The following is a 15,945-nucleotide window of genomic DNA, read 5'->3' as shown; positions in this document are numbered from 1 at the left end:
ATCATTTCACAACTATTAAACTGGCTGCTATTAAAAAGTCTGAAAACTGTAAATAGTGGAGAGGAGGTGGAGAGATAGGAATGCTTATTCATTGTTGGTGGGAATGTAGAATGGTACAGCCACCATGGAGGACTGTTTGCAGCTCCTAATGAAGTTGATTATAAACTTGCCATGGGACCTGGAAATACCATTGCTAGGTATATACCCAGAAAAACTGAGTGCAGCAACATGAATAGGTATCTGCACACCAATTTCATAGCAGGTTATTCACAATAGTCAAAAGTAGTAAAGAACCCAGGTGTCCATCAACTGATGAATGGACATACAAACTGTGGAGTATACGCATGATGGAATATTATGCAGCAGTAAGAAGAGCTGAAGTCATGAAACATATGACAACATGGATGAACCTGGAGGACATTATGTTGAGTGAAGCAAGCCAGACACAAAGGGAAAAATACTGTATGATTACCCTATTATGAACTAAATGTATTATGTGAAATATGAATATGGGTAGAATTGCATATATAAGACCATTTTTCTTTGAAGCTGAATAAATGTAAGTTAATATTACACAATGTTAATATCAGACAAAAAGAAAAAAGCATTATACTAAATGGAGACCAAATACAGAGTACGATATATTTTATTATTCCATTTATACAAAATGTAAATATAAATCAATTCATAAAGATGAAAGATTAGTTGTTATGTAGGTCTAAGGAAGGAACACAAAGGGGTTTGGAGTCTTTCTTTTTGGAGTAAAGAAATTGTTCTAGAACTTTTAAGATGATGAATGTACAACATTGTGATTATACTAAAAGCCATTGATTATACACTTTGGATAGAATAGCCTATGTTCAGTGGGGGAAGCACAGAGAGATTGAGAGGTGAGCAATTTTCTTTTTTTTCTTTGCTTTTTTTTGTTTATTATTATTCAAATAATGAAAATGTTCTCAGAACTGAAGTGATGAATGCACAACTATGTGATTATAGCAAATATCACAGATTGTATACCTTGGAGGAACTGTATGCTTTATTAATATGTATCAATAAAATTCATTTTAAAAAAAGAAATAAAAAAAATTTTAGGCAGGTAATGTAGCTCAGTGGTTGAGCATGTGTCTTCCACATATGAGGTCCTGGATTCAATCCTCAGTACCTCTTAAAAATATATCTTGGAAGCACATAATAACAGATTTTAATTGGTTGAGGATGGAGTAAGTGAGTTGGAGGACAGAGCATTTGAATTTGAAAAGACAGGAGAACAAAAAGAGAAAAGAAGGGTAAAAATGGAAAAGGGTCTCAGGGAATTGAAGGACAGCATGAAACACCAAAACAGGAAAAGAAAAGACAGGAGAGAGAGGCCTGCAAAAGAGTGTAGAAATGAAGATTATTAGTAAGGGTAAAAAAAAATGTAAAAAAACAGATAATAGTAAGATAGGTTGATGGAAAATCAAAAGTTATAATGGGTGAACTGCATAATGTCTTTACAGTAATAACATTTAATGATAATAGATTATCAAAACACCAACTGGCAGAATGGATAAAAAATGTAAATCATTTATATGCTATCTACAGGAGACTCACCTTATATGCAAGATTGAAAGTAAAAGTTTGGAAAAAGATATTCCACACAAGCAGTAATCAAAAACGAACCTTTGGGAAGTGAATGGGGCTTTTGCTATTCAGGGTCCCTTGCCTTTCCAAATAAATTTCATAATTAGTTTTTCTAATTCAATAATAAATGTTGTGGTAATTTTTATTGGGGGATGGCATTAAATCTGTAAACCAGTTTGGGTAGAATAGACATCTGAATGGTATTTAGTCTTCCTATCCATGAACAGGAAATATTTGTCAATTTATTTAGGTCTTCTTTGATTTCCTTTAAAAGTGTTCTGTGGTATTCTGTGTACAAGTGTTTTACATCTTTAGTTAAATTTATTCCTAGGTATTTGATTATTTTAGTTGCCAGTGTAAATGGAATTTTTTCTTACTTTCCTCTCCAGCTTGCTCATTATTGGGGTACTGAAATGCTACTGACTTTTGCATATTGATCTTTTAACCTGCCACTTTACTGAACTCATTCATAAGCTCTAGAAGCTTTGTTGTAGATTTTGCAGGGCTTCCAAGGTATAGGATCATGTCATCTGCAAATAGTGAAATTTTTACTTTTCTTTCCTATTTAGATGCCTATGATTTCTTTTTATTGCCTCGTGCTAGTGCAAATACCTCTAACACAATGTTAAATAAGAGCAGTGGAAGTGGGCATCATTGTCTTGTTCCCAATCTTAGAGGAAAAGCTTTTAGGATTTCACCATGGAATATGTTAGCTATAATTTTTCACATATACAGTTTATCAGGTTGAGGAAGTTTCTTTCTATTCTTTTCTTTCAAAGTGTTTTTATCAGGAAAGGGTGCTATATTTTATCAAATGCTTTTTCTCCATCTATAGAGATGATCATGTGATTTTTTTCTTTCAATATATTTATGTGGTGTATTACAATGTTTGATATTCTTATGTTGAACCACGCTTGCATACCAGGGATGGAGCCCACTTGGTCATGGTGTGCAATTTATTTGATGTGTTTTGTATATGATTACCAAGTATTTTGTGGAGGAGTCTAGTATCTAGCTTCATTAGAGAGATTGGTCTGTAGTTTTCTTTTCTCATTGCATCTTTGTTTGGCTTTGGTATTAGGGTGATTTTGGCATCATAAAATGTGTTAGACAATGTTCCCTCCACTTCTATTTCTTGGAGGAGTTTAAGCAGGATTGGTGTTAGTTCTTTCTGGAATGTTTGGTAGAATTCACCTATAAAGCTGTCTGGTATTTGGCTTTTCTTAATTGGAAGGTTTTGGTAACTGATTCTACCTCATTACTTGTGACTGGTCTGTTGAATTCATCAATTTCTTCTTTCATCAATGTAGGCTGCTTGTGTGTTTCTAGGAATTTGTCCATTTCCTCTAAATTATCCTTCTTATTGGCATGTAATTTTTCAAAGTATCTTCTTATGAACTCTTTAACTTCTGTGGGGTCAGTGGTGATATTCCCTTCCTCATTTCTTACTTTGTGTATTTGCATCTTCTCTCTTTTTTCTTTGTTAGTCTATCCAAGGGTTTGTCAATTTTATTGATCTTCTCAAAGAATGAGCTTTTGGTTTTTTTTTTTCTAGTGCTTTTTTTTATTTTCAAGTTAATTTGGCTCCTGCTCAAATCTTTCTTATTTCCTTCTTTCTACTTTTTTGGGGGTTAGTTCATTGTTCTTTTTCTAATTCTTCCAGGTGTACAGTTAGGCCTTTGATTTTAGCCCTTCTTTTTAATGTAGGCATTTATGGCAATGAATTTCCTTCTCAGCACTGCTCTTGCTGCATCCCATAGGTTCTGATATGTTGTGTTGTCATTTTCATTTGTTTCAAGATAGTTAGATTTCTTTTTCAATTTCCCCCTTGACCCACTGATTGTCTGAGAGTGTGTTGTTTTACTTCCATATCTTTGTGCCTAATCTGCCTCTCTCCTCCTTTCAGATTTCCAAATTCATCTCATTGTGGTCAGAGAAATTACTTTGTATAATTTCAGTCTTTCTGAATTCATTGAAAGTTATTCTGTGGCCCAGCATGAGATCTATCTTACAGAATGTTATTAATCCTTTAACATTCAGTGTTATTACTGCCAAGGAATTACTTACATTAGCCATATTTTCTTTAGGTTTATGTATGCCATATGTTGTATTTCTCTTTTTATCTCTTTTTTCTTACACTCTCCTCCATCTCTCTCTCTCCTGTTTATTTCCTTTCAACCTGCAGGACTCCCTTCAGTATTTCTTGAAGGGCAAAGTTCTGATTAACAAACTCTCTTAATTTCTGTTTATCTGTGAATATTTTGAATGCTTCCTCATTTTTGAATGCCAGCTTTGCAGGATATAGAATTCTTGGCTGGAAGTTTTTTTCTTTTAGCACCTTCACTATGTCATACCATTGCCTTCTTGCCTACATCGTTTCAGAAGAGAAATCAGTACTTAATCTTAAGCACTGCTGGATTTTTTCTATCTTTTTATCTATCTGTTCTACTATCTGTCTGATTTCAGATATACTGTCTTCCACATCACTGATTCTTTCTTCTGCCTGTTCAAATCTGCTGTTATGTGCTTCCAGTGCATTTTTGATTCCTTGGATTGTGCCATTCATCACCATCATATCCGTTATCTTTTATGTATGTTTACAATTTCTTCAGTATGTTTCCCCAGTATCTTCTTAATATCTTCTTCTTTTACTTTATTTCAGTATGTTGATTCATGATATTTGTTTGTACATCCTTGATTAGTTGTTCCACATTCTGCATCTCCTCCTGTTTTTTAGTTTGTTCATTAAACTATGAGCCATGTCTTCCTTTTTCTTAGCATGGATTTTAATTTTTTGTTGGTGTCTGGGCATCTGTTTATCTTGATGGGCTTATTTGGTTGGTTAGCTTCTCTTTCTACTCTAGGGTTTTATTTTGTTGTTTCTTTGTGTGTGGTAAGGTTAATTTTTATTACTTGATTCCTCTTATTCAATTTCCTTGCAGTTGTCTGTATTCTCTTGAAAAAAAATATTGATACCAGAGAAAAGGAAAGCAATAAGAAGAGAAAAAGAATAATAGTAAGAATTATATATAAAAAAGATAGAAAAGGAACCATGCAAAAGCTAGCTAAGAAATTTGAGTTTAAAAATGATAAATACAAAGAAGGAATAAGAATTAAGAGAGGTGGAATAGAAATGCATAAAACAAGAGACTAAATAGAGAGAAAAAGTAGAATGAATTAAAAGGCCAGACAGATGAGTAGAAAAAATAAGAGAGAGAAAAAAGTAGAATGAATTAAAAGGTCAGACAGACAGATGAGAAGAGAATAGGAGAGAAACAAAAATGAGAAAGAGAGAAAAAGAAAAAATGAAGACCAGACAAGAAGTAGTGCAATGGAAGAAAAGCAACAGAAGTCAGAAGACAGAAAGAAATGAAGGAAAGAAGAGAAATAAAGTAGGTTGAAAAATAAGTATAAAAGATAACAAAGAAAAGGAAAACAAGAAACAGCAGCAACAATTAAACAGTGCAGGAAAAACGGTCTTCCTTCTTAGTCCCTAGAGACCTTCTCAGGCCTGCTCATCAATTAATCACCCTGCAGTCTGCCCTCCGTAGGTGATGTTTTCAGTTTTAGTGAATAAAATAAAGGAGAAAGAAAGAAAGAAATGCAAAAAAGTGGAAAATGAGACGGTAGAAACTCAGTCTATAAGTTCTTTATCATAAGGTGTTAGCCGCATGTCTTAACTCTCCCTGCATCCTTTCTCTTAGGACGTATCGGGACTCAAACCTGCCAGGCAGGAATTCCCCACTGCAGCTGTATAGGCTAAATAGGCTTTCGAAAGTTTATTGGGCTCTTCCTGCCCCTGTTTCCCTTAGGTGCACTGGACTTTTAATATTTTTCAGCAGCTAAGCTATTTAGTTGACTGTTTCCACCACTCCCCTGGCCAGTTCTTCTTCCCAGCATTGCTGGGTGTGACAGCCTGCCTGAGCAGATTCCCCTCTTTCCTCTCCCTGGGTCCACCTCAGTACTGGCTGGTATCCTCCCCAAGATTCAAAGGGAGCTCTGATGTCCAACCCACTGAAAAGAAACCACTCTCCACACTTTGCCAGACCCCTCTTCCTTCCAGGGAATACTCCCTCACACCAGCTGGCTGGTGAGAACTAAGGGGTCCATGGAGCCTATTTGCCTTGAGAGTGGGGCCTAGCCACAGGCTGTTTCCAACCACAGGGGTGAGCAACTCCCTTGGGCTCTTTAATCTTTGTCCATCTCCCTCCAGATCAATGCCCTAAAGCCTCCCTGCTCAGAGGATTCCCAAAACAGCTGGCTCCCATAGGATTTTGGCCTTTCTCAGTCATTTTTTGTGAAAGAGCTTGGTAGTGCCTATCTACAACGACACCATTTTCCCAGAACCTGCTATATAATTCTCTCTATATACAGATATTAAATTTCCTAAGATAATTGTTGATCACAGTTATGTAGATTTATACTTACCTTAACCTGTTTCACTTATTTTCATTTTTTTCTGCCTATCTGAGTTTCTGTTTTAGATCAATTTCTTTCAACCATAAAAACACCCAATGGTATTTCCTTTATTTCAGTACTCTGGTAGACATACTTTGACTGAAAATGCCTTTATTTCATCTTTTCCCTCCATGGGTACTTGCACTGGGAATAAAGTTCTGTGCTGGTAGTTTTTTCTTCAGTACTTTGAAGATATCATTTCATTGTCTTCTTCCTTTCATTACATCTATGGTGAAGTCAGTTCTCTATCTAATTGTTGCTCCTTCAAAGGCAACGATTCTCTTTTTCTACTGCTTTATATACTATTTTCTCCTTATTTTTGGATTTTCTCCAATTTTGCTGTAAGGGTAGCTAGGAATTGTTTACATTTTCTCTATCCTTCTTCTACCCTATATATCTCTGTCCTCTATTTAGGTTGTCCTCTTACATATACATTAGATATTCTCATATTTTCCCTATGTCTCTTGCATTCTTTTCTGTACATTTCATCTCTTTATAGCTATGAATATTTTTATTGACCTATCTCCCAGTTCATTAATCATTCCATTAATTATATCTAATATACTGCTGATTAACTAGTGAGCTTTTGAGTTTATTATATTTTTCAATTTTAGAATTTTCATTTTTCATATCCTGTACTTTAACAAAAGTTTCAATCTCATCTTTTTTTCTTGAAGCATAAAAAGTATAGGTTTTTTTATAATCCATTTCTGATAATTCCAATATAATCCTTTGAGGTCTGTTTCTATTGTAATTTTGTTTCCCTCATTTATCAGTCATGTTCTCTTGTTTCTTCATATGCATGGCTATTTTTCATTAAATATTTGACATCTAATATGAGAAAAGAAAAATATAGAAAGAAAGATGCTGTTATATTTCTTCAAGAATATTACTATTTGCTTCTGGCAGCCAGTTATAGGACAAGCAATCTGAGACCACCTTAACCCAATTTCATCTATTTCACAGACTGAAAATATTTGAACCTTCTCTACAGTTTTGGGGTGGTGCTAATCTGTACATCTCTTCTCCTAGGGTTTGGCCAAAGAAAATAATCAAAACCTAAGGATTTTACCAAGGCCTACTTCCTTGGCAGACCATGATTGCACTTTCTCTCTTTCCTCAGGCTATTAAAAACTTTTTTCTGGCTTTACAATTTCTCAACTGCTTTCCTAGAATCATCTGATGCCACTAGGGATGGTAAAAATGCTTAGTATCCATTTCAAGATTCCTGTCTTTCCTACCTATTTTCCCTGTTATCATTCAATGCCTTGTTAGCTCTCAAATAACTTCACTAAGACACTTTCTTTATATGTTTTATTAAACATTTCCAAATATTCTTAGCAAAAGTGTTTGTCCCAACTACTTGGGTTGCCTTTACCCAAAGAAGTCGAATCAAGCTTTCTAATGTCCTTATTTTGGAGCAGGACTCCATTTTATGAATATACAAAAATCTGTTTATCGATTTAGTTGTTGCTGGACATTTGAGTTGTTTCTATTTTGGAGTGATTACCATGAAAATAGAATGCATGTAAGTATTGATGTACAAGATTTATGCTTTCATTTCATTTAAGTGGATACCTAGGCATGGAATGGCTGGGTGTTTGGTAGATGTATTAGTCAGGGTTCTCTGGGGAAATAGAATCAACCAAGGAGATTGCTATCAGCAATGAGTGATGTTTTATCCAATTAGTTGAGTGCCTTAAAAGGAGAAGTGATTTCAGCATTCAGGGAGAATTTTCCAGCTTGTCTTTGGACAGGCAATGTCTCCTGGGAACTCATCAAGGACCTTCATCAGAACTACATTGGAGCCCCTGGCTTGCAGCCTGCCTGCAAAATCTGGATCTGGAGAGGGTGGAGTGTGACAGTTTGATATTATTTATGAATTCCAAAAAGATATATTGATTATGTTTGTAAACTGGTCTGTTTCTCTGGGCATGATACCCTTTGATTGTATTAGATTCAGCTGAGACATCTGATTAAATTATGTTAAGATTTGATTCAACCGTGTCATTAGAGTGCAACTCAACATTGAGCCCCAAACCCCTTGAGCTGATGAAATAGACTCTTAGGTGGAAGTAGATACACAGGAGAAGAATACAGAGGAATAGAGACACCTCTATAGCCATGGCAGATACCCCAGGAAGACAGATGAGCCTGACAGTCTATACCTGACCTTGTGAAGAAAACAGAGCAGCTGAGCCCAGAAAGAAGCTAGGACCATGGTCCTTTAAGAGGAAGAAGGAAGGCTGAACCCTCACTGATATTGCGAGTAGCAACAGAGTTTGGAAAGGAAGTAACCTTGAGTTGGACTCTTTAGGGCCTTGTGACTGTAAGCTTCTACCCCAAATAAATACCCTTTAAAAAACCAACAGATTTCTGGTACTGTGAATCAGTACCTCTTTGACTGACTAAAACAGCAGATATATGTTTAACTTTTTTAAGAAACTGCCCAACAGCTTTAACAATTCTCACTACAGGTTTGTGAGTATTGTAGTTATTCTATAGCCTCAGCAACACTTGGTCTTGTCAGTCTTTTTAATTTTAAACATTCTAATGGGTGTTTATTAATATTTCATTCTGGATTAAATTGTATTTTCTTACTGACAAACGATGTTGAACATCCTTTCATGAGTTTGTCATTTGCCTATTTTCTTTGGTCAAGTATCTGTTGAAATCTTTTGTCCATTTTTATTGGGTTGATTTTTTCTAATTAAATTGTAAGAATTCTTTATATATTCTAGGGGCAAGTCTTTGCTAGATGTATAGTTTGCTGCTATTTTCTCCCTGTTTGTGGTTTGCCTTTTCTCTTTCCTAACATTGTCTTTTGGAACGCAAAGCTTTTTATTCTGATGCAATCCAAATTAACATTTTTTTCTTTGTGTTTCAGTTTGCCAGCTGCTAAAACAAATACCATACAATGGGTTGGCTTAACAACAGGAATGTATTGACTCACAGTTACAGAGGCTAGAAGGCTTGCTTCCTCCAAGGATTAGTATCTTCTGGCTGGCAATTCTTGGGATTTCTTGGCTTTTTGGCAATGTGGGAATGCCCATGGCAGCACATTCTCTTTTTCTCTTTCAGGTTCCACTGACTTGCAGCTTCCGGCTGCTCCTTTTGGCTCTACATCCATATCCCTGTATATCTGAATTTCATTCTGCTTATAAAAGACTCCAGTAATCCACATTAAAACCTAACCTGGTTCAGTTAGGTCACACCTTATCTGAAGTAATATCTTCAAGAGATCCTATTTATAATTGATCCATTCTCACCAGAACACAGACCAAGACCAAGAGCATGTCCAAATTGAATACACAATTCAATCCACTATACTCATATGCCTCATGATCTGTGTGTCTTATTTAAGAAATATTCCTCTAACTCTGTCACTGAGATTTTCTCCTACTTATAAGGTCTTATAGTTTTAACTTGTACATTTAGATCTAGAATCAAGTTTTTTGTTGTTGTGGTTGTTTTTTTTTTTATTTTTACATATGGTTATCCAATTTTTCCAGAACAATATTAAACATATTATCTTTTCACTCATTGAATTGCCTTGACAACTTTTTTGAAAATCAGTTCCCATATTTGTCTAATGCTGGCCTCTATTTTCTGAACTCTATTCTGGTCCACTGATTTATATGTCTATGCCAACACAATGACTAGTCAATTGTTGTTTTTTAAAACAAAATTTTTAATCAGGCAGTGTAGGTCCTAAAAAGTTGCTATTCTTTTGCAAATTCTTTCAGCTATTTTGCAAGTCCATATAAATATTTATGTCAGCTTATCAATTTTTATGACTATCCTGCTAGAATTTTGATTGAGAGTGCATTGAATCTATAGATGAACTTGGGGATAACTGATGTTGGAATTCTGGTCCTTAAGTCTGATATATCTGTCCATTTATGTACATCATCTTGAACTTTTCTCAGCAATGTTTTGTAATTTTCAGTGTGTAGATCTTGCACATTGTGGCAGATGGAATCTAAGGTGGCCTCCATTTTTCCTATCTCCTGGTGGTCATAGTTTATGTAACCCTTAGTTATCTCACATGTAATCTGTGTGACTGGGAACTGTGACTTGTTTCTAACAAATAGAATGGGGCACTGGTGAAGGAATCTCACTCCTGTGATTATGTCATATTATATAAGATTATTTTCTTAGACTATTCACTCAGGAGACTCTCTTTGCTGGACTGATAAATGGGCCATGTTGAGAAATCCCACTTGGTAAGTGTGATGGTTAATTTCATGTATTAACATGGCTTGATTGTAGTGTCCAGTTGTTTTTTTAATTAAGCATTGGTCTGATTGCTACTCTAAGGATATTTTATGAATAGATTTAAATCATTAGTCAGTTGATTGCATCTATGGCTGATTGTATCTACAACCAATAAAGGAGGCTGCCTTCAGAAATGAGAGACGTCTCCTCATCTAATCAGTTGGAGGCCTTAAAGTGAGAATTGAGAATTTCAGCAGTCGGAAAGAAGATTTTCCATCTCCACTTCAGCCAGCCCACTTCCCCTGGGGAAATCATTGAGTTTCCAATTTGTGGCCTGCCCTATGGAATTCAGACTTGCCAATCTCCATAAACATGGAACCAACTCCTATAGTAAATGTCTTAATATTTATATTATATATTATAAATATATAACATGTATTATGGAATATGCAACATATGCAATCACATGTTATAAATATCTACTGCCTGTTCTGTTTTTCTGGAGAACTCTGAGAACTCATACAGTAAAGTACTGCAGGAAACCTCTAGGAACTACAGGGAGCCTATAGTAGCTGAGGGTAAATAACATCCAGCAGCCACAAGAAGTCAGAGCTTTGAATCCTACAATGTCTAGAAATAAATTTTCAAACAAACTGAGTGATCTTGAAAGCCAAAGAGTCCCAATCAAGTCTCCAGATACGAATTCACCCAACAGGTACCTCGATTGCATCTTGTGAAATCCTAGGCAAAGGATTTAACTATGATATGCCCAGATTCCTAACCCACAGAAACTGTGAGATAATAAACGTATGTTGTTTTAACAAATAAAATTTTACTGAAGTATATCATTCACACATGATCATACATAAATAATAAATGTATAGTGAAAGTCATGAACTTACAGAACAAACATGAACATCATCATACATGGCTCCCATACATCACCCCACCACCAACACCTTGCATTGTTGTGGAACTTTTAGTTACAAACTATGAAAGAGTATGATCAAAATATTACTACTAACTGTAGCCCATATCTTACATTTGGTGTATTTTCTCACCAACCTACTGAATTATTAAAGCCCTGTATTAGTATTACGTATTTTTTATAGTTCATGAGAGAATGTTCTCGTATTTGTCCTGTTAACCACAGTCCATCTTTCAACACTGGGTTCCTTTTGTTATACATCCCCATGTTTTGTACAAGTCATTCCAAACACACATTCAGTGGCTCTCATTTTCATCAGAGTTGTGCTGTCATCACCTCAGTCAATTTTAGAACATTTTCATTACTCCAAAAGGAAAAATCCCACGGCTTTCAACCCTTCATATTTGTCATAGAAGTGATATAGTATCTTCTTTGCCATTACTGCAAGATTATTACAATATTACTATTTACTGTATCCGTAAATTATATTAGTTATAATTTTCCCATTTATCACCAAATTCTTAACACTTTGTAAAAACATATTCTCATATCTATGCTATTAACCACACTCTTCATCCACTCCCCAAATCACTAAGTTATTGTTCTAGATTGTTCTGTAGTTTCTTTTCAATAGAAATGTCCATCCACAGGCTACCCTTTTCAGCCACAATCTCATTTATGTATCAGTAGTGTTAATTATACACAGTATAATGTGTTACCATCAACTTTTTTCACACAATTTTCCCACATTTTTACAATAAATCTTACTAAAAATTATACATACGTTGCGCAGCAGCTCTCATTCTCAACCCACTTTCTCTTTCCTACTAGCATTTACCTCTGTGAGTTTATTCATACTATTTAATTCATGAGCCCATACGGTATTTGTCATTTTGTCTCTGTATTACTTCACGCAATATAATGTCCTCAAGATTCATCCATGTTGTCATATGCATCCTAATTTCGTTTCTTCTTACAGCTGAATAGAATTCCATTGTGTGTATATACCACAATTTTGTTTATCCATTCATCAGTTGAGGGACACTTGGGCTGGTTCTATGTTTTAGCACTTGTGAATAATGCTGCTATGAACATGAGTGTGCAAATGTCAGTGCGCATCCTTGATTTTTCTGAATCTATTCCTAGGAACATGATTGGTGGATCATACAGCAGTTCTGTGCTCAGCTTCTTGAGGTAGTGCAAACTGTCTTCCACAGAAGCTGCACCATTCTACATTGCCACCAACAGTGAAGGAATGTTCCTGTATCACCACATCCTCTTCATCACTGGTAGTTTTCTGTTTTGTTTTCTTTTTTGATGATAGCCATTCTTTGTAAGTTTTGTGGTTTCCAAATATTTTCTCCCATTAAGTAGGCTGAATTTTTCCTTTTTGGACAAAGTCTTTTGGAAGAACAAAAGTGTTTAATTTGGAGGTAGTCCCATTTATCTACTTTTTCTTTCATTGCTGGTGCTTTGGGTATAAGGACTAAGAAACCACAGTCTACCACAAGATGTTTTCCTACATTTTCTTCTATAAGTTTTACAGCTGTAACTTTTATATTTAGGTCCTTGACACATTTTGACTTAAATTTTGTATAAAGTGTGAGATAGGAGTCCTTTTTTTTTCTTTTGGATATGGATATACAGTTCTCCCAGCACAATTTGTTGAATAGATTCTTCTGGCCCAGCTAGAAAACCTCAACAGCTTGTCAAAAATCACTCAGTCATAAATGTGAGGGTCTATTTCTGAGTTCTTGATTCATTTTCATTGGTCAATATGTCTCTCTTTATGCCAGTACCATGCTGGTTTTACCACATAGCTAGGTAATATGATTTAAAGTCAGGAAGCGAGAGTCCTCCAACTTCACTCATTCTTAAGACATTTTTGGCTATTCAGGGCCCCCTGTCCTTCTGAATAAATTTGATCATTGGCTTTCCCATTTATGAAAAAAAAAAGGCTATTGGGAATTCTATTTGTATTGTGCTGATTCTGTATGTCTGTTTAGGTAGAATTGGTATCTTAACAATAATATGTATTGTGGAATATGTGATATATATAATTACATGTTGTAAATATATCCTGCCTATTCTGTTTCTCTGAAGAACTCTGAGAACTCATACATTGAGGAACTACAGGAAGCCTCCATGAACTACAGGCAGCCTCTAGTAGCTGAGGATAAAAAACATCCAACAGCCACAAGAAGTCTGGGCTCTCTGTCCTGAAAACTTCCAGAAATGAATTTGTCAACAACCTGAGCGAGCTTGGAAGCCAATGATACCGCCAACCTCCAGATATGAATGCAACCAAACAGGTACCTTGATTGCAGCCTGTGAAATCCTAAGCAAAGGATTTAGCTATGACATGCCCAGATTCCTGACCTGCAGAAACTGAGATAATAAATGCATGTTGTTTTAAACTGTTGTTTGTGGTAATTTTTTACACAAAAATTTAAAAAACCAAATACACATCTTTTGTAAAAGTTATTTCTACTAATTTCACAATTTTTATCCTGTTGTAAATGGATTCCTTTTTAAATCAGTTTCCAGTTTTCTACTACTGGTCTATAGAAAACAATTGTTTTTTTCTACATTAACTTGGATCTTGCAAACTTGATAAACACTTTTTTTTGTCTTTTTTTTTTAATATTACATTCAAGAAATATGATGTCCCCACTTACCCCTCACTCCCCTCACCTCACTCCTCCCCCCATAGCAACAATCTCGTCCATCATCATGAGATATTCATTGCATTTGGTGAATACATCTCTGAGCACCGCTGCACCTCGTGGTCAGTGGTCCACATCATAGCCCACACTCTCCCCCGTTCCACCCAGTGGGCCATGGGAGGACATACAATGCCTGGTAACTGTCCCTGCAGCATCACCCAGGACAACTCCAAGTCCCAAAATTGCCTCCACATCTCATCTCTTCCTCTCATTCCCCACACCCCCCAACCACCATGGCCACTTTCTCCACACCAGTGCCACATTTTCTTTGATTACTACTCATTATAGTTCATGAATAGAATATCAGTAAGTCCACTCTAATCCATATTCTATTCCTCCATCCTGTGGACCTTGGAATGGTTGTGTCCACTCCACATTCCATAGGATTTTCTGTATCGCAATCATTCGTTGCTTATAAATGAAAATAGTTGACTCGATTGCGATTTAATAGATAATTTTTTAGTAAATGTCATAGACTTTCTGAAGCAGCTAAAATTATACTGGACTGTATGAAGCCTTTTGTATTGGAAGCTCTCTACCATTAAAAGGGAGGCACAACTTATGAAAGAACACAATGCCATCTGTGAAGTAGTCTTGCTAAAAAAGTAATCAAACCTTAAAGATGCCTATAGATCCAACCAGAAATTTAGAAATGCACTCAAGGGTGAGAGAAATATAAGCAATGAGATAATTTCCCTTAAAAGTCATAGGTTAAATTTGGGAGAGTATATGTGGAAGGCTGCCAGGGTGAATGAAAAGTTTTATTTCTAGACTTGGTGTAAAGACATTAAAAAAGTATCGTTGGTGCCTCATCATCCTGCCCAACTTGGTCATAAAACTCCCTGTGAGTGACCATCCCAGCTAGCCCTGCTGAATGGCCCCTTGCCCTTTTACACAGCATAATTTACTGGCAATGCCTGTATCTCCATATGGCTTGAATGATAAGTGGCTGTCAACATCTTCAGATGGTCCTTGCCAATCTGCTTTCCATGTCATATAGTTTGAGACTCCAATCTCCAGTATCCACAGGAAAGTCTTACCCCTCTCCTCTGGGTGACAAAGGCAAGATTTCAAGATCTACATGTGTTTCTTCCTTCCCAACCCACTATGGACCCTTGCAGGAACCTAGATTATGAAAACTCATTGGGGCCCCCCCTTACCTTCATTCTCCCCTCTGCCACTCCAGGGCCTCCAAACTAACAAAGATGTCCTTTTATGCATTCTCAGCTGACTGACTAACTGTATGATATCCTCATCATTCAAAGAACATTCACATAACATCCAAAACTCCCATGTAGTGGGAACAAGGCCATTGAACTTTTACTAATTTATAAGGCTCCACATTTGCTTTCTGTATGTTTCCTCTATCTGGTCTGTAAGCAAATTGATTGAAAATAGGCAAACTGACGTGACTGCATACTGGAGAAATTATATCCTTTATCTGTATACGAAGCTAAAACACTTGCACTGTTACAAAAATGACATCCAAATTTATATGGGCTATGAAAGGTGTACTAGTTTTCTATCGCTGCTGTTAAAAATGACTTAAAATTAAGTGGCTTCAAGCATCACAGTGTGTTATCTTACAATTTCTGTCAGTCAGAAATCTTGGTTAGGTAGGATAGTTTCTCTGCTTTGGGTTTTACGAAGCCTAAAGTCAAGGTGTTGGCTAGCTGGGCACCTCTCAGAAAGCTCTGGAGGAAAGAATTCTTCTACGTTCATTGAGATTATTTGCCAAATTGAGCTCCTGTGGCTGTGGGACAAGTCCCTGTTTCCTTGCAGGCTTTCAGAAGGGACTGACGTTTGCGCCTATGGGGTACCCGCATGCTTTTCCTGTTTTCCTCAGGTCCTCCTCAAGCAACAGTGAGTCATGTCCATCTCATACGTAGAATATGACTTCCCCTCCTACCTCACTGACTGACTGTCTTCTGCCTGCTTTTATGCTTTTAAGGGCTTGTATGATTGCATTGGGCCATCCTAGATAAGCCAGGATAA

This window comes from Dasypus novemcinctus, chromosome 29, assembly GCF_030445035.2.
Source record: "Dasypus novemcinctus isolate mDasNov1 chromosome 29, mDasNov1.1.hap2, whole genome shotgun sequence".
Classification (NCBI taxonomy): Eukaryota; Metazoa; Chordata; class Mammalia; order Cingulata; family Dasypodidae; genus Dasypus; species Dasypus novemcinctus.
Note: the sequence above shows the minus strand (reverse complement) of the source record.